The following is a 20,970-nucleotide window of genomic DNA, read 5'->3' as shown; positions in this document are numbered from 1 at the left end:
TTCTTTTTAAAAAAAAGGGTTTTTTAGATAAAAAGGGGGTTGTGGGGGGGACCCACCCAAAAAAAAAAAGGGGTGAAAATAAAAAAATTAAAAAAAAATCGACCATTTGGTTTTGGACCAAATTGGTTCGACCATTTGTCCAGTCGACCAATTTTTTTCGACCAAATGTCTGGTAACCGGTTAATGATCGCTTGTTTTATTAGGTTAGTGGAATCACCTTCTATTGATGGTTTTAAGGTAGATACTAGGAATGCCAAGAAAGGAATGTTGGATGGACCGTATGTGGGTCTTCTTATTGCCATTAGTAATAATCGTTTTGTAGAATGTGAAGATCTGCATACGGATTCAGAGGCTGTATCGGTGCTGAAAGCCTGTATACGAGAAGGCTTGGTATTGCACTATTTATTGCAAATTAATCTTAGTGCAATCTGCAGATGGTGGAGGACAGTGCAATTTTGGCAGAATTCAATCAATCCCTGCCTGGTTGGGTTACGGGTATACCTGCCATTTGTATAATATGTGCTGGGGATTTCAACTGCGTTTGTGAGGATCAGGAACTGACCCTTGTGGAGGATCCGGTATTAGCCCTTAGTCCCCATTATCATAAGGCGAATATCAACAAGGTAAAGATACCAAGAGGTATTTGGTGGCCACTATCAATGTTAAGATGGGGTCTGGGAAGAGTGAATGGAAATGTGAAAGGGGATATCCCAATGCACTGTACGTGGTCTTGTCCTTTCTCCACTTCAACTATTGATTTTATTTACATCTCTAAGAATTTATTAGATCGGATATTGGAGGTTACTATTAAACCGGATAGCCCAAATGATCATGCATATTTAGTCCTCTTACGTTCACTTCCCAATCTTGTAATGGAGGATTAACTCTACACGTACCAATTTAACAGCGCCTAAGGCAGGTAAAATGTTTAAACTGTGGGGTAAACCTCCAATGCTATTCCAAGCCATAGTGGCACAAGACTGAGGGGGGGTGGTGGGAGAAAGAACAGGAATATTATGCGTCCCAAATCATTTTGGGAATATGCTGTCTTTATGGAAGGAGAAAGCAGTTGTCGCTGCACAGTAAAAGCAGAAAACCTTTGTTAAGCAGGGAGAAGCTTCCTTCGATGTACAGATCAGAAAACGAAAACGACAATTGCGACAGGCGCTAAGAGCAATACAAATTCAAGGCAAGGGAGGCATTGAATGGATAGCCCGTGCCAACAATAAAGAGTGATCTTGCTATAAGAATTGACTTCAGTCATATAAAGTCCAAACATGTCCTACTCAAAATCAAATTATCTTGTGTAACTTAATAGAACTTAAAATTCCACATGGAATCTAACCAGGCGTCTGTCCAGACAAGTTGCATTTTTGAGCATATGTGGGTGGAGTTTTATGGCAAACAATTCACCTCTAAGGATCTTGATTCTGAGGGTCAATTTGCCCATTATGGTAAGACAACTTGGGTGATACATTTTGAATCACAGGATCTGGAAATGGCTCTTGGTAAACTGAAAGCATCAACAGCATTCGGACCTGATGGTCTGTCTAACTCTTGTACAAAAAATAACCCTGTAGTTTGGGCAACAAATCTATGGTGCTTTTTCAGGCATGTGATTAGTTCTGCAGAAATCCCTCCTTTTCGGTCTGATGCCATTGTGGTCCTAATCTATAAGAAGGCGGATTGCATGTCTCCCGCGAGCTACAAACTGATTTCTTTAATAGATTCTTTTTTCAAAGATGTTGGCTAGTTTTATTTGAAAAGATCTTATGTCATCTGCTGAAAAGACTCAGAGACTGAGCATCTTGCAGAATGGTTTCAAGAAAGGAGTAGGCACTTCCACTAACACTTTTATTGTTTCTCTTTTGCAAACCAATGCAAAATACAACACACACCTTCCCCTCTAGATATCTAGTTGGGACCTTTCTTCTGCATTCGATAAAGTGGATAGAGGGTAACTATGGAAGAAATTGAGTAATTGTGGAATCCTAAGGGCTCTGTTAACTATGCTAATTGCAATTCAAACATGTAACACTGTGAGAGTGAGACTGAACTCTGAGGGTCTACTCACTTGTGAAGTTGCAGTACATTGGTCTATGCAATGGCTGCGTTTTGGCCCAACCTTATTTAATTTGTAAAATTCTGACCTACCTCAGGAGTTTTTGAAGATTTCTTTATCTCCCCCCAGAATAGGCACACTCACAGTAGGTTGGTTAGCCTATGCGGATGACCTTTTACTTCTGGATATCACCCCAATAGGTCTGAAAAGAAGGGTAAATCTGGCCTCTTGTTTAATAGAAAATGGCTTGAAGATCAATCCCATGATGTCTAACATCTTGTGCTATAATGCTCCCAAGAAAGGCAGTCGGTTTACCTGGTCTATCTTGGGGAATGCCGTTCCCCGAGTATCGAGCGTATCATGTTCAACTCTCTCTCACTAACGCATAAATGCTGGGCTATCACTGCCCCTTCTTACCTATCGAGTAAATTCACAGAGCCACAATCTACTAGACCTACACAAGCTGCCTACTCACACCTCCTCTCTGTCACTAGACGTAAGCAAAGAAAAAGAGGGGGACGCAGCTTCCCGGTGGTAGCAGACAAACACTGGAACACACGCCTGCTCTCCTTAAGATCTGACACTTCCCTCTCTCGCACTTGCGCAGGAGAATCAACACATGGCTATTCACGCAAGATCATTGACTTACAGGCCTCGCCCTGCCCATGCAAATCAGCTTCCCCAGTTTATAAATGATAGCACTCACGGTCGGGGTCTTTCGCCTTTGTAACCAACAACCCGATGACAGGGCTACCTACATTAGTGTGTTGTTTATTGTCCTGTCTGCTATGTAACCAGCGCCCAGATGTCTACGGGCTCGGAGCACTCTACAAATAATAAATAAATAAATATAACTAGGATACCTGTTTTCTTCTCGGAATCATTGGGGTGTGGTTAAAGACAGGTTGGATATTAAAGTTGCACCGTATATTAGCCAGGTGACGGTTTTTGTTATATTCCACACACTTTGTTCTATGCAAAATGTTTTCCTTGAAAATGGTGATTGTCACCAGCCAAAGCAACGCCTGGTCTAGTCTGTAGATTTGAAGCTGTTTCTTTATGTGGAGAGTGGGCCTTGTGCCCGGCTGTTGCATTACTACTCAATAGAATGCAGAATGGAGAGGGGCATTCAGCTGAACCTTAATAAAGAAGATCAGAATCTATTTTGGTGTGGACTCACCTCTCTTGAGGACACCACATTTCTATATCAGCAACTGTGCTTTTAATAGTTGTTACCACTGATCTGATTCTTTAAAGCAAAGGTGACCTCCTCTTTTCTTTATGGGTGTGAGCTACTCCCTGCCTCAATCAGGAGATGCCTTGGAGTAAATAGGGGGAACACCTGGCAAGGGTTTTCGAATCTCCCCCCCCCAATTGAGGCCATCAGACTAGAGCTGGGTCTTAACTCATGGTGGTTCTACTACAAGTGGTTAAGATTGGGAATTTATTACAAACTGCTGGACAAGGATTCTATGAATGTACTTGCTAACATGTGGGATTCTGTTTCTGTAAGGTCGAATTTGGCTGTATCATCTCTTGTTTCCGACTGTGATCAATGCCTGGAAGAGATTGAGTGGGCCAGGGACATGGAACTCCTGCAGTGAAACGCAGAATGTGTGCCCCAGACAGGACAGATTCATTCATGCATCTCAAAAAACTCTCACTGTTTAAAGGGTATGTGTCACACATAGAATAGAATTCGCTTACAGGGTCACCCCAAACCTACATAAAGAAATCTCCTTCACAATCCATCAGGGACTAAGGCCTCATCACAAGTTGGGCGCTAACCCTACTGCCAAACCGCGGTGCTCTTAGCACCAGATCACGGGTTTGGCAGAACGGTAAGTCCCCATTCCCCATTGGGCCCATTCAGGAATTTGCCATTCCCCATTGGGCCCGAAGGGGAATGTTCAGCGCTATTACTGTCGGCGCTATTACCGCAAGCAGTAATAGTGCCAAAAATCAACAAAATCGAGGTGGATTTGCCCCCAGCTCAGAGCTGGGGGTTAATCCACAAAGCCCATGATTTGGCGGACCCTTAAATGAGGCGTTAGCACCGCATTTAAGGGTTACCGCCAAACTCGTGATGAGGCAGTTAGAATGAATTGCTTACCAACGCAGGAGGAGATAGGGCCACGTTGGTCTGATAGATTATTGATGTCGTCTTTGCAAAATAAATGAGAGGGAAACCGTACACCATTTTTTCCTAAAATGTGAATTCGTATTGCCTAGAAGAATGTTCTATTGTAATGTTTTTCGGTGTCACTGAAACCGTGATTCCTCAAAATATGTGCTCTGCACTGATGATCACCTTATTTATTTATTGGTCATTTATATGGCACCTATACACTTAAACAAGAGTTTCAAAGCGCTCCAACGCAGGGAGGTTAAGAAGCTAGACAAGGGGCCTCATTACGACCCAGGCGCTAATGGGTTAACGGCGCCGTAAAAGGCTGCAGCGCCGTTAACCTATTAGCGCCTAATTACGAGGTCCCTTTGCGGGACCCGACCTTAACGGCTGGTGTAGACCTATGGGGCAAAAATGGGAATGGGGAAGGGCCATGGAGGAAGGGGGAATTACTGCCCCGCCAACCTTGTAATGGGGTGGTAATTCCCCATTTCTCCATGGCGGAGTCGGTAACTTACCGGCATGGACCATGGTGCTAATAGCACCATGGTCTTCCGCCAGGGTCGTAATGAGGCCCAGGATTAACATTCTTAATAAGCATTGGGATATTCAGAATTGGTAAGTGCTATGCGTTTTAGAGGTACAGCATGTTACAGGAGGAATATAAAACTGTTTCAACTTGACAGGGAATATTGCACTTGCCTAATGGTAGTTACAAAATGCAAGTGCTAAACATGAAGAGAGGGGAGGGAGTGGGTGTAGGGTAAGAGGCACAAAATAAATAAGTGCAAGAGACATAAAGAATGAGAGGAGAGGTGGTTAGAGGGGGGCAAGAGATGGCACACTCTACACAACCAGACACAAGAACGGCTAACTTCGATTGTCAAGCAAGTCACACTAAAAAACACATGAATTAGCAGAGGCTGCAGATATCAAGTTAGGATGAAGCGAGAAAAGGTGATTTGACTACTCACAAGAAGGACTGCAAATGTGCCTTGAAGCCTGTCCAGGCGGGAGAGGTCACCAGCAGCCACCAGTCCACATGATTTCCACGGGATGTGGTGGGGTGGAGGTGGAAGGAAAGGGGGGCATACAGTCCGGCCAGACTCGGACAGTGTCAGATAGGGCTTGACCCTTAGATGGAGGCCCTTTGATGGGGCTGACGATCACCACCTGGCTCCATGGAAGCAGAACAGGATGTAGTCCTGAACAGCCAATCATGGCGACAGGCGCGGGACACGTGGCCTGTGGTCGGCCATCTTAGAAGTCCCCCGAAGTCTGCTTGCAGTCAACCATCAGGCGGGTGGAAAGCGGGAGGTGGGTTTGTGATCCCGGCTGCAGGGTTAGAAGAATTTCCTATTCAGTTGCGCTTTTATCCTTTTTTAAAGGAAATGATGGATCTTTTGGGGGGACCCTCTAACTTTAACTAAATGTCTAATGAGTTTAATGGAGGATTGATAAGAACACAATCTTAGCTGTTTGGTTTTTAGAGCTGTATGGATACATTTGTTTTTTATGAATTGCTGTTTTAGGAATCTATACTTTTTATTCTTTTTTTGATCTTTGTGATAATGGTAGTAAAATAATTGTGTATTATTGTGTAAGATTCCTATTATGTAAGCAATACAAAATAAAGAATGAATAAATAAATACATAAATACGAGAGCCCTCTGTGAGCTCCTTCAACCATACTTGGGTGTGCCAAGATTCGCAAGTTAGCGGCTTTCATGGCATTTTCCATCTCCTCCTCCATGGTCACTAGTAAAATCACAGACCTTCCGTGGAGCTCGGCTGTAAAGTGGTGAAATCTAGGTGAACTGAGGTCACCTCTACTGTGTTGTTTTCCTAGAGCACCAACTTGACAGCCCATGTCTCTAACGTTGTCGAATTAAAGACTGTAGTCTACCCTCTATAGCCGTGAACCACCCCTCATCTTGTAGGACTTCCGATGGCGGATGTCCAATGTAGCCATCAACCCCCAATCCCCTCAGAAAAGTCAGCCTGGAATCTATCCTCTATAACTATGAGCCACAACTCATCTTGTCGGACTTCTTAGGCCGGTGTCCGATGTAGGCATCAACCCCTCAGAAAAGCCAGCCTGTAGTCTATTCTCTATATCTATGGGCCACACCTCATCTTGTTGGGCTTCTTATGGAGGGTGTCCCAGGTAGCCATCAACCACTACAATCCTCAGAAACGCCAGCCTCCAGTCTACCCTCTATAACGATGAGCCACACTTCATCTTGTGGGACTTCTTATGGCTGGTGCCTGACGTAGCCATCAAACCGCAAAGTCCTCAAAAAAGCCAACCTGTAATCTATCCTCTGTACCTATGAGCCACACCGCATCTTGGTTGACTTCCTATGGCCGGCATTCAAGGTACCCATCAACCATCAAGGCCCTGAGACAAGCCAGCCTGTTGTCTATCCTGTGTACCTATGAGCCATACCACAACTTGTTGGACTTCCTATGGCCGGTGTCCAAGATATTTGTAATACCAGGGGGGTGTGTGTGGCCCTCTTTATTGATCACGGGGGCCTATGTCATGAGGGTATATAACAGTATTTTTTGACACAAGGACATAGGCTACCCACCTGAATGACACTTGCCGGTAGTGTGATATCGCACTAAAGACTATGGAATTTGGTCTTTACATAAACAAGAGTGCACAAATATTCATTTTTATATGTGACAGTTTTTTTTTCAATGTTTTTTTTTAATAAAAAGCCTTTACAGGCTGCTGAGTCTATGTCACCAGTTTCCAACTCCTTTTTCATGGAGAATTACATATACATGCCATCATATTGTAACTTCATATGACTAACAAGTTGTAGTACTGATATCTTGTGAGGGTTAGTATAAATTGTGACTTATGATGTGGTTAATCTACACAACACATCTATCTGGTCGACACTTTTTGTGTTTCTGGCACCAGCTGGATGGTTGGCTGCGCTAGTGCCGTCTTCAGGACTAGGCAAGAGAGCTTGGTGGTTTCTTTTTGTGGACCCCTTTGATGTGACATCTGAGCCCGATGTTTGCGGTGTCACAGGTGTGTTGAAGAAATTCTCTTCTATGAAGGTGCCTGCTGTGCGCCTTATGGGTCTTGGTCCTACTCAAGGTGGTCTGGTCAAGGTCCACATGGATCGACTGCGTCTTGGTCCTTCGTTGTGCTGCTTGTTCCGGGATTAGTGGTGCACTTCGGCATAGGTATTCTTAATGGCAATGCACATGTTTCACATTCTGGCTCCCAACATATAGGCAGCATGGGAGATGATCTTTGGGTGGGGGTACTCGGCTCCATCTCTACAGGACGAGCGCACGGCCATACACATTCAGACGTTTCAATCTATCAAATGCTCGAGCGGAGAACATCATGAAGCTGCTACCCGCATCTTCCGCCGAGAAGAGGATGGATATTCTGCTTGGTGAGATTGTGCTCCGTCCTCTTCCCCTGCCTATTATTCCAAGAACGGAATCCCTTGGAACTGAACTCTACTGAAAGACCACATCATATTGGAGATAAAGAAAAGTGACATTGTATCCCTGAAACATAATGCCTGCACCCTGGTTGCTGCTCTTGTACCAGGCTATGAAACTAGCCGTAACAATAGAACTACTAGTCTTGGTGGCCGGGGAACCAATCTCTATAGATGCTGTACACAGTTATAAGGATGTGGGTGTCACTGAAACAGACATGCTGGATGAAATATGCATTGGCCACCACAATTGTGTTAATTCAGTTGCAGATATAACCATCTTCTGTAGTTGCCAGCAGCTTCTAAGTCTCTGTACTCTGTTGTCTTAATCACTAGATAGAAGACCCCTTGCATCTGATGACCTCAGAAGTGATACTCTCTTCTCACTGAACTTCACACAAGCTGTTGCCAAGCCAACCCATCACCCAGGTCATAAGGTATATGGCCTGTTCTTTTCAAACCATGACTACGGTCTACCCTAGTAACTGACTTGGTCTGACCATTTCTTTATTTTTAGAAATATCATAGAACACATCATGTACAAGTCTGACCATTTTTGATCATGATACTTGTGTTGAAAACATCACCTCGCACAGCTGCACACACACACACACACACCTGAATCTACACCTAGACCCCGCCCGCCCCCACGTGCCCAGCAGAAATGTGACCAGTGGAAAAAACACAGATATCTTGAAGGAGGGGTGGAAGGGAGTGGGGGTGCTGAGTTTTTAAATAGTTCAAACTAGAATAGTAGTGGTGACAGAGGCACCCCCTAAGGTGGGGACCAACCTGATATTTGCAGACATGCATTGTCATCACGTGTATCCTGCAGGAATCTCACCATCAAAATGAGGGCACATTGTGCATAAAGAGGAGGCGGAGCGGCCGGGATAGGCTTTGTGGGGATTTGCTGTGGTTTTGACAGACCTTGTAAAAAAACAGAGGACCAGGCTGCACAGTCTACAATTGTATTTGTTATTGTCTATTACTTGTTAACTATTAGTGTTTGTGCATACCTTTACAAATGCGTGGCATTACCAACCAATCAGCATGCAAAATCAAACATTGAGCCTCCATACCTGGTTCCAGTACCGAGTTCCTCCACTGATGATTTACTGGGCTATTCCAACCATGGAGGACCCGGTAAGTCCTCATTGGAAAAACCCATCCCCATTCCCATTTGAGCCCCTATAGGGCTCAAATGGGAATGGGGAGGGAGCTAATAACGGGCCAGTTAATAACGGGCCCGTTATTAGCTCCCTGGTCCCCTCGCGGGACCCGCTAAGGACGCTTGCTTTTACCAGGCGTCCTTTACCTCGTAATAGGGCATCCCGTAATGAAGGGTGCCGATCCCATACCGGCACCCTTCATTACGGGAGCGCCATGGCCGTAATGAGCCCCATTGCCTTTATACTCACTGAAGAAACAGATAATTGTTTTTGATTTGAATGATACCCTTTCAGAGAAAGAAGGACATTTTGAGAGATGACATTGTTGGGATTCGCTGCAAAAGTAGCTGTTGAAATAAAAGAAATGTATTTAATTGTCCAGGCATTGAAGACTGGTTCTTTTTAAAATTGTATATGGTTATTTTCTAATGATCATTTCAGTATATATTGTACTAAAAAACGTGGTGACGGCACTACATCTCTCTAACAGCGTCTAGTGTCATTGCCCAATATGATATTGACCTGGCGGCAAGTACCCAGGAGGTAAGGATGACGATGCCCTTACCTCACCTAAAGGTTTGATGAATTCTAAAGAGGTCCTGTGAGAATATTGCGCTTAGTGCAATATTTTCAAAGGACCTCTTTAGAATTCTTCAGTATATATTGTAGCCATTATAAAGTGTTACAGTTGTGTTACTGAGAAAAGAACATTATCAAACCATAGATAACCATATACATTTATTTCTGATATGTTAGCACAGGTTTATCTATTTAAATACTCAACCCACTAATACGTTTATGATTTACTCCTCCACGTTTCATAACATGCCACATATATCTGTGATAGTTGCATTAAGGCAAAAGACAAAAGGAGAAAAAACACAAACTTGACATTCAAATAGTCTGGAAGATAAAAAGTGTGAAGAATGCAGACTGAGACGGAATTGACGCGCATCCAAATCTATAACGGACAAGCAGTACCCCTTATTAGTACCCGGGGAAAAACAATCAGATTGTTGGATGCAATCTGATAAGCTCTCGCCCGGTAGAATCCCTTGAATGTTCATCCCCTGCGAGGGGGTGTGACAGCCCCTCAGCCAATGAGGAGGCTCGAAACCGGGCCATCCCCGCTTCGAGCCTCCACACGGCTGGAGGCTGCCATACTCCCCCACCCGGGATTCAGGTAAGTTTCCCCCCGCTCCCCTGCAAACGATCCCCTCCCCGCCATCCCAACCCCACTTACCTTCTTATTTCTCCTTTTCCGGGAGAGAACGCGCTGTGAACACTTCTGTTCCCAGCTCGTCTGCTCCCGATGGCCGCCATGGAAAGGGAAAACAGACTCTGTTTTTCCTTCCCCGGCTGCCATTTTCTTTGACATTTTTTTTTCTGTCCCCAAACACTGCAGCGTTTCGGAACAGAAAAAATGCTATTAGTACCCCGGTCTTGCGGGCCAGAGGTACTAATAGCAATAAGCCCTGAGCAGCGGGGGCATTACTGAATCAGGTAATGCCCAGGCACCTTCTTATAACTATGGGCCCCGAGCATTACCTGACTCGGCTCGGGGCTTATTGCTTAAGTAATATCCGGGGCTTGAAAATGGCAATACGTGCTGAAAACTCTACAAACACACTTTTTAGGTATAAACATCTTGCAAAAAGTGGTTAAAGTACTCAATGATAAAAAATCGCCCACTGTGCTTTGCAGCAATGTCACCACCTCTTATGCAATCAAATAGCAGAACGTTGCCATTGCAAAGTTCAAACCGTATGTTCTGAACTCTGCCACTTGCCTCAGCAGCTGCAGACCAAGACTGTCAGGTTATGTGTTGGGAATATACTAACCATCTGAAACAACTCAGTAAATTCTGTCTGCTGGCCTCAGAAACTATTGTGACGAATCCCAAGATGTTGTCACTACTCCACAGGGGGATCCCCTTCCCACCTTGAGGCCAGGGTGGTCAGGCCGATACCCAATAGTCCCCTAGAGGATGGTACTTAAGGGGAGGATCTCCTGGGAAGAGACCTCCCCTCTGGGAGACCAACAAGGGAGACCATCACGGGAGAATGCGGTATTCCAGCACTCTACCACACAAGCCCATTACATCTCCACAGTCCCTATCCCAATCTTTCCCCTCTCCTTCTTCTACCTCTATGTATTATTGCCAAGTAGAAGTTACTAGGATAAGGAAGAGCAGTGGGAGTGCTAACCACTCAAGTACTGGGACGATTTGGCCCTGCGGTGTGCTGGAAGAAGAACATAGGAAACAGATGAAGGACTTGCACAGCACTACAAACAGGGTAACAGGCAGCCGCGAGGGACTGTGGGTGCGCGGTGCACCAAACGTGGGAGTTACAAACTTGCATTCGTGGCCAGAAGGAAAGGATCTCAGAGGACTCTGGAAGTCGGCCACGCGTTGGCACCGGGGGGTTCACAGGAGTGGACTTGTACACAGGGTTGGCGAAGTGACGAACCGATGCAGACTACAGTGAGGAATGCTGTCCTGCCGGCACAGCAGAAACCAAATGCCAGGGAAACCCAGCTGATCGCTCGCTGTCCCTGGCAGACCCAGGGATGTACCAAAACCCCAAATGGGACTAGTGGTGTGTGACCCTGGGGATCTGTCATCCAGGTGGCCAGGACACGGCCATCGCTATTGGATCCAGTTCCTTGGGGTGGACCAGTGAAGGAGTATCATCTGGATGGGGGGTCCTTATAGAGTGGGAGTGGAACACAAATGGGTTGTAAGCGATATTCAATCAACACTACAGCCAAGTCAATGCCTAGTCTGGGATGCTGAGGAAAACCCTTATTAATGTATTTTTATGTCTAGTTCAGTACTCTGGATGACCACCCTTGTATAACACCCCCCTCTTAGAATCCCCCTTACCCCACTGAGCCAAGAAGTAGGTTTGTTTTGCAAATTAAAAGGTTTATTTGAGAATTTAAACAATATATATATATCACACTTTATAATAAATTAATATCTGATAGTACACTTAGACATATGATGTTGATCAACAATGGGTAATCTGGCACTAGCACACTTCTTTACAATCAATGAGGAGTTAGTATAGGATGGATAAAGTAGCAAAAATACTTTTATGATTTCAAGGGAAAAGCAATGAGGAATAAAATGCAGTAAATAAATACTTGATATGATTTTAGCAAAAGATAAGATAATCACTTTTTCTCTGGCAATTCACCCCCCTCCCCTATGCAATGTAAGAAATAGAAGGAGATGGAAAGAGGAGCACACAGTTCTCAGGAATGCAATCAAATACAATACGAAATTCAGTTCCCCCCCAGCAAGCTTAGAGGAAACAGGTAGGAGTTTGAAACACAGGCCCAAAATGCTTTTTAAATGTGATGGCAACGGATGGGAAAATGTGCCAATAATTTTAATTCCCTCTAGAGATTCAGGGTGAGTGGGAGATGCGTGTTGGTATTAGTTCAGGCTCACTTTAGCAATGCTCTATGAGTTATTACCAAGTTGCAAAGGATTTTAACAAAAGAAAGAATGGAGCTGCTATTTTGACAAGTGGAGAAATTGAGCCAAAATCGCAAATAGCGGTAAATTTCGCGAGTGCGTAAATCGTGATTGCGGAAAAAGTATAAGGAGGAGGTTCTAGGCTTGTTGGAAAGCTTAGATTCTAAGCTTTCAGAGGAAAGTTAAATCTCGTTCCTAGCCCAAACGGTTCCAGAGATACGGACGATTAAATAAAGGTAGTTTTTCGGATTTAAAGTAAAACTCAAAATGACAGGTGACAGCTTGCAGCTTCAGAATTGACAGGTGACAGTTGTGCAGCTTTACAAATGACAGATGACACGATTTCTAGGAGGCTGTTCTACTTAGGTTAAAATAGTTTGGATTAGATTATTTTCACTAAGAGATTGGTTCTGCACAGTTCTGCTAGGTACTCACCTTATAAATTTGAAATAGGCCACGCCACGGATCTGGTCAGGTTTTGGACTGGACTCCGGTTCTGGTCTCGGCACTTCACAGTGATCTGGGTCAGCTCTCTGGTTCTGCTCACAGCGGTCTGGGTCACTCTGGATCTCTGGTCTGGTCTCTGGCAATTGTTCTTGGCAAAAGAATTCAAATAGCTCGCCCGGCTGTGGAATAGTTTGCAAATGATTTTAAGGCCTGCTGAAGAGAACTCAGCTTGTGGGTTAGGCCTGTTCTTTACAAATTCTGAAGTAAAGTCCTGGTCTCTGAAGATTGATGGATTGAAGTCTGAAGTCTCCCGGCAGAGCGTCCCGCGGAAAGTGAAAAAGGGATCCCCACTTGTCCTGCACTGTCTGCTTTTATGTGTTTAGAAAGTGGGTGTGTGCGCAGCATCACTAAGCCAGCCCCTCTTTCAATTTATCATTGGCCAAGCTTTCCTTTCTCCCTTGATTGGGGGAACTGAGTTTGTGAGTCAGAGTGATGAGGTAGCTTTATGGGTCAGAGGATCCTCCCCTGGTCAGTTTGCCCACAAATCTATATTTGATTCAAATACATCTTTCCCAGATATACAATTTGTTGAAATTACATGTGCACATTATATATTCCTTATGGTCCATGCTTGTCCGCTTCTGATCTTCCTGGGGGCTTGCATTAAAAAATGACAACATTTTGCGCTTTTTAACTGGTTTTGCAATATCGGACATTTACCCAAAATTACACACATGTGCGCAAGGAGTATGGACATTAATTGATGAAGTGTCAGATTTTTAACATGCAGATATTTGGAGTGAGACCCTATTTTCCGCTAGCAACCCCCCAGAATACACCACAGGGTCCTAACGCCTCTCGAAATGTTCACAGAAAAATCACAAAAATAATGATATTACTTATATAATTCTGACAAGTCCGCACTATGAGTTATCTATCTTTTTAAAATGATGCCCTGGTCAAAAAGGTGTGTGGTTTCCCACATCACAGGGTGGAATAACTGGTTTATCCACTTCCCCCAAGCTCAGCTGCTAGCAGAGGCACTGCCCCTCCCAGTTTCCCCTAAGAGGAAGCCACTTTACGAAGCCCCCAATATAACATTTGCCTGAGTCAAGGGAGTTGCATTGTTCTGTTCCTTCCAGTTCCCAGGTGCTCCACCCCTAATCTAATCAGAGAGGTGACAACTCCTTTTGGCAAGGGGCAGCAGGATGCAGCTAGGCCTGGGAAGAGTGGCTGAACAGGTTTCTCCTGTCGGGGGTAGTTGTCAGGCAGAATCCAGTTTCACTAAGCCAGGTTTCAGCTAAATGTCACTTTTTGTTCCCAGTTTTCTACATTGAAATCAAACTGACAATTTGTACCTATACATTAAATAATTACTTCCTTCAAGTCATTTCAGAATATGGTTTTACATTCTTCCAACTCTTAGCAAGTCTTTCCTTGGTCTGGTTTTGTTTCATTTGTGCAGTTTTACACAAAGGTCTGGTGGTTTTAAAACGCTGGCTTTCTGATAGTGGTGAGTACTGGTAATGCAACCATTTTTGGGATTAAGAAAATGAATTCCCCACAGTTCTGAGTTGCTTTTTTGGCAATCAGCATTGCCATTCTTAATGGTTTCAGGCTACTGTGTGTGTAGCCCACTGGTGGTTTTAGGCAGTGCCCTCCCGTGCTCACAACATAGGCAAAAATGGGTGGCAGCCTATTCTTCATGTTTTCCCTGTGCACTCTCTGGGGAGTTCTGGCCATCATGATGTTTTCCATGCCAGTACTGCACAGTTTTATTGTAGGGCTTGGATGCATGGGTAAAAACATCCCACAGGGTGAAACCCGGTATACCCCTTCTTTCAACAACTTTTCCCCATCCTACCATGTAGGATATTCTAAAACACTGCCACCCCCTCCTTTCCGGCACGAACACTTCCACACAACACGAAAGACAACAAACTAACACCAGAGCCATTTATCAGAAATATTCCAATACAAGGGTCAGGCAAAGTCAGGCAATTGACCAGAATCACACACACCTTCCTCACAGGGATAAAAGGTGGAGCACAAGAGCACAAGACGAGCAAGGCAGACGGCAAAACGTGAGAGCTAACTCAGCACAGCAGTTCAAGAGGAGGAGGAGAAAGACGGCGCAGACTGAGAGGTGACAAAGAGTGAAGCAACCTTGCCCTTTCCGACCAAGGTCTGTGAAACCTTCACATAAGAAATCGTAAGACCACGAACAATAGCCAGCGTGTGTTGCTGCAGATTTCAATGGTACATGAGACCCTCCTCTGCTGATAACCAAGCTGGGGAGAGACGATTGTCTCTGAGGTACCAACCCTGACTCCAGATAGCCTGAAAAGCCAAGTGTTTCATCGCAGCCGGTAAATTGAGGGGAGAACTGTTAACAAGTCGAACTGTGTTGAAAGAAAGCTGCAAAGTAGCATCTTAAGGGAAGTTCAAAGAACTGTTAAAATTAAAGGGGAGACCAGCTGCAGAGGGATAATCCACCACGTGGGTGCTTACTCGAAAGATTTGGGGTTGAATGACTAAAGCGGAAATGTTTGAGGGAGAAAAGACAGAGATTATTTTTCGAATTAATCTTCGGTCTTTTCTTCCCTGAACATTACCGACTTACCCAAACCCCTACCCACACCCACACCACTACCCACACCCCCAACACACCCCTACCCACACTCCCAGCCCCCTGCTTACCTTGTATTCCGTTTCACTCTGTCCCTGCAATGCCTGTTCCTTTTCACTTCTGTGATCGGGAACCGGTGCTGAAGGGTCCTTTTCTTTTTTTATTTTTTGTCCGGTCAGCTGCGGGGGTGTCCCCCATAACCTCCGCTCACTATGCTTCATAGTATAGTGAGCGGGGGTTGCAGGGGACACCCCTGCATCACCCGCAGACATTTTATTTTGGGGGGACTGCGGGACAGTTGCGGGGCACACCCCCGCTCACAGTATAGTGAGCAGGGGTCACAGGGATGCCCCTGCAGCACTTTTTAAATTTATTTTATTTTTGGGACTGTGGGACAGCTGCAGGGGACACCCCCGCAACTCTTGCTCACAGTATAGTAAGCAGGGGTTGAAGGGGAAAGCCCCACAGCCCCTGCAGCCCTAGACTGAATTGAAAATATTTACCCAACCTAGAAGGTAGAACATTTGGTAGTACCTTATTTCGGACTTTTGGTTGGGTAGGTCTTTTCAATTTGGTCTTTTTGCCCAAAACCTGCTCGAAAGACTATGGTCAATCCTGTGTTTTCTGAAACTTCAAATACGAGAAGGCCTTGGAAAGGTCGGAAAGGTACGGTTAAATAGTCACGCAGGAGTCTTGCAAAATCCTCTGTACATTCGAAAGACTTTGACAGAGAGGTGATTGAGAAAGGCATGATTGATAATGTCAGCAATAGTGAACTCGGAAGAGGGATGCTGACGAAAAGGGGCACAGCCCGAATTCTCTATGAACAGTGGGTTGACAGAAGAAAACCCGACCAAGGGATGTCCACAGTGAACTGTTTAGTAAAAGTTGACAAGAGTGAACCCGGCAGAGGGATGTCAGCAGAAAGGGGTGAAGCTTGAAGACTTGTTTAAAAAGACATAAAGATTTGTGGACCAAGGAAAAGCCAGATTGAACCCGGCAGAGGGAGGCTGACGCCGAGATGGGTACGAGCCAGGGGGTGGGGGGAAGAACTGTCACCCAAATAAAGAGAAAAACTCTTTGATTGAACTTTTGTTTCGGTACTTTGAACCAGACAGGCCTTTGAAAGCAAAAGAACATAGCTATCAGATGCCCTGATATCATTAAGAAACTTTCTAGGGATCTGCGCCAGAGGAGGAGGGTGATCCAGGGGGGAACACGTCACCCAAAATTGATTGAGAAAAGGAACTATTTATTTGAATAGGTTGAATAAGATTTGTGAGGGGTCTGCGCCCGGAAGAGGGAAACCCCAGGGGTGAAACCATCACCTAAAGTATACGTGAAGCAGAACTTTGTGTTTGTTTGTTGGATTCATCAGGCCTCAAAGGCAAGAGACTTTTTATTGAAAAGAGACTTAACCATTGAAGTACCTGATAGCTGGTACAGAACCGTCGGCTCGTGCTGGGAAAGCTCGAGTGTGTATTGTGCTCAGGAGATCCACCTTGTCCCGTGCTCTAAACATAGGGAAGGGAGACCCCGACCACTGCATCCTGACACATTATTTGTGAACACTTCTTTCTCTCTTCTGTATCCTATCTCACACTCTTTTTGTTATTAGCGTAAGGATTTGGCAATAGGTTTTTTTTGTAGGGGTCCTTTTTATTTTGACACAACGCCACTAGGACTGCTTTATTTTTGTTTGATGGTCGAAGCTTGCTCCCATCTTAGATTTAGGTTTAGGTTAGGCATTTTTCCACCCTGCATTCATTGTTCAATAAACACCCTTGAACTGTGATCACTTGTGTGTCTGCCTTTACTGTTGCCACCATGAGTTCCTTGCAGGTGGAACAGGAGATCTGGAGGGGAAGAGGAAGGGCCCCTTGAGCTGGCACAGGTAGCTGTCCCTGGAATCCTTTGTAGTCCAGTCACTACTGTGTTAGCTCAGGGACCAACGGCCTCTAATGCTCCTCCTCCTCATCAGAGGGGGCCAGGACAAACCCATTGGCCACCAGGAAAAGGTCCTGGACCCCTACCAGCAGTAAGAGACTCACAGAGGGAGGGTACCTCGGCACAGTGGCCAGCTTAAACCCAATGGTCACCAGGGAAAGGTGAAGGACCCCTACCAGCAGCAGGATAATCACAGAGGGAGATACCCTAGCTACAGTGGTGGACAAAAATCCACTGGCCACCAAGGAAGGGTCGATCCTGAGAGGGAAAGTCCCCCATTACAGCAGCACAGATAACACCATTGGCAGAATAGTCAACTAGGTGCCCCGCGGTGGAGAAGAGACGCCAGGGGAAGGGAGTAATTACCCAAGTGAAAGAGAAGCCAAGGGAAGGGAGTCATTCCCCAAGTGAAAGAGACGCCAGGGGAAGGGAGTCATTCCCCAAGTGAAAGAGAAGCCAAGGGAAGGGAGTCATTCCCCAAGTGAAAGAGAAGCCAAGGGAAGGGAGTCATTCCCCAAGTGAATGAGACGCCAGGGGAAGGGAGTCATTCCCCAAGTGAAAGAGAAGCCAAGGGAAGGGAGACATTCCCCAAGTGAAAGAGAAGCCAAGGGAAGGGAGTCATTCCCCAAGTGAAAGAGAAGCCAAGGGATGGGAGTCATTCCCCCAGTGAAAGAGAAGCCAGGGGAAGGGAGTCATTCCCTGTGGTGTTGTTATGATATGATAAGTCATTTATAACGCGCCTGTACACAAGTGTTTCTAGGCGTGACAAGACAAGGTAGGGAAGACAGAGAGAGGACAAGACAAACAATCTTACTAGGCCTTGTGTCATCCAGATCATGCAAGTGCAGGGAGGAGGGGTAGAGGAGAAGTGCCAGGGGGGAGGGAAGGGGGAAGGCAATCAGGGCATCATTGCTCTAAATAAGTGCAACCAGGGCAGCACGGCAAGTAGGCAGGGGACTGTAGGGTTATAGATACAGCCCCAAGTGTGCAGTGGGCCCGGAGGCAGTGCAGAGGCTACTGCTCGTGGGGGAGCCAGGTGCCCATTGAGATTCTGAGGGTAGCCAGGCAACTAATCAACACATCAGACAGGTAGAACAGCAGGGGAGAGAGAGAGAGAAAGCGGAAGTGAAAAGGAAGGTCTTCAGCTGCTTCCGGAACCTCAGGTGGTCCGGCTCAAGTTTGAAAGGGGCAGGGAGGCCATTCCAGAGGGAGGCCCCTGCAGAGGAGAGAGATCTACCCCCACACTCTGCCTCAAGAAGCGTCTGACCCTCAGAGAGTTGGAGGTATCTGAGCGAAGGGCTCGTGTAGGAAGGTGTTTAGGAAGAGAGAGTTGGATGTAGTGCGGGCCCCGGTCCCAGAAAGCCTTGTGGGCATTGCAGACGGTCTTGAACTTGACCCTTGCAGCCAACTGGAGCCAGTGGAGAGATTTCAGGGCTGGAGAGATATGATCCCTGGAGTAGGGATTTGCTACTGGTGTAATAAAAATGTCAACCAGGTCTGCTTTCAGCCACTCAGTTTACAGGCAATATGCACTGAAATGCTGTTAAAAACAAGGATTGGCAAAGCCAACAGTTTTGGCTTATGTGTAAGCGCTAGGCATTTGCCAGACACTGCTATTATATTCCCAGTTAGTCCCACCATTTATCAGCTGCAACCATCGATGTCCAGTTAATACCACTACGGCAGGGCCTGGCTTTCCCACGCCTACACAAAAAAAAACTGTTGTCATTGCTTGTTTCATTTAGTCACTAGGTGACAATAACGAATGCTTATATATCCTCATTATGTGATTATTGCTATTCAGCTAACTTGGGAATACTAAAGAAAGAATTCCAAAACGTGCAGCCTAAATACTAAGGCATGGCCTGGAGCCTCCTACTATTATATCACAATTATCTATTTTCTTTATAACACAGCAAAGTGACCCAAAAACTACCACTCCCACAATCCTGAAGTCAATATCCCTCCCTCTTTTCCCAGTGCCCACCAATCCTAAGCCACAGTAGACTAGAAAGTCCCATTACAGTCGTCAGTTCTTCTTTTTATTTACTAGTTGTACTTCCAAAAGTTAAGTATGTCTTTACCTCTTTCTGTTATACATGTTTGTTGGCAACCCATGGTGGGGATGGAGTATGCAGAGTGCTGATGTGCACTAAAATGTCCACATAAGGTTTCCTGCTGAGAGAGCATCAGTTCAAGTCCTGGGCATCATGGCTTTGCTGGCATGGGTCCTGAGGCCTGTATATCAAGCAACTACCAAAGTACAGAGGTGAGAAGAGGGGTCAGAGTTTAGAAACAGCCGTCTACGCATCGTAAGGAGCTGTGTTAGTTTTCGTGACATTCGCCACGGCTAGATTATAATAAAGGACTTTGTGGACTTTCTATGGCATGAACATTGAAAAAGGACCAATTGTTTTCTTTGCTCGCTTGGCCTGCCAAGTGCTCCCTAGGATTGGTGCAATTATATAATCAAACTCCAGTCCTAGAATATTTGGGGAAAGTGTTGGTTAGTGCCTTTCAAAAAATGTCTTAGTTCCTGGGGAGAACGCCAGCAAAGACAAACTTTCAAAAGTCCTTTCCCCCTCTATCATCCCCTACCTTCTCTAGATGGGTCAAACGGGTTATGACACAGTCTGGTGTGGACGCAGAGATGTTTGGAGCCCATTCGGCCAGGGGTGCCGTGGCGCCTAAGGCTTTTTGGTTGAGTGCGAGCTTTGAAATGATTTAGAAGGCGGCTGATTGGGCTAATGCCATAACCTTTAACAAGTTCCATTGTAAGCCTGTTGTGCATGCTTTAATGTCGATGCTTTCACAGCTTTGAAGTATGCATAATGGGACCCTCAGTGCCCTTCCTGAGAATTCCGATTAGTCCTACTAGTATGATGGAGAGTCGTGATTCTGTTAATTGCACATAGGCGAGTATTCTCCCTCCCTCTCATTCCCGATATTGACAATGTTATTTTGGCTTTTTTTTAGAGTTAAGCTGGGATTCAGTGCAAGGTTTTTTCTGATATCACCAGCTCTCTCAAACAGTTCTGTCAAGGTGGCACGCCTCTGCTTTCTTGGAAGATCATGTACAAACAGGCCAAAAATAGGAGACATGATGTCTGCAATGAGAATTTGGAGTGTGCTATGGATTAGGATTGGTGGACCCTGGGGGAGGAGGGAGGGGCACTGACTCCAGGATTGTGGGAGTGGTAGTTGTTTGCTAACTTTGTTTTCTTGCTGCTGTGGAATACAGAAAATAGACAGTCCATAATGCTTGCCTCCATGCCATTAATGTTCGACTGTTGCCATCCTTCTGATGTTAATTGGAATTCTCCTGCGAGTCCCCAGAAGAGATCATGCCTCCCCCTCTTCTAGCCGATCTCCACAGGTCACCCTTTGCAAAGAGAACTGAATGTAACCCCTTTCTCTATTTCCCAGACAGCCTTCTATCAGGCCAGTCGGGAATTCCTAAGACAAAGACTTAAGCTGTATGGTCTTTCCCCAATCTTAGATCTGCATATTAACATTCTGCTGTGCTCCTGGAAACGATGGGGTGGACGCTCCTTCTCTGTTCAGGTAGCCACACTTTGGAACACCCTGTCACTAGATATCCACACATCCCCCTCGTTTACCC

Source organism: Ambystoma mexicanum, chromosome 2q (genome assembly GCF_040938575.1).
Source record: "Ambystoma mexicanum isolate Mex_15411 chromosome 2q, UKY_AmexF1_1, whole genome shotgun sequence".
Taxonomy (NCBI): domain Eukaryota; kingdom Metazoa; phylum Chordata; class Amphibia; order Caudata; family Ambystomatidae; genus Ambystoma; species Ambystoma mexicanum.
Note: the sequence above shows the minus strand (reverse complement) of the source record.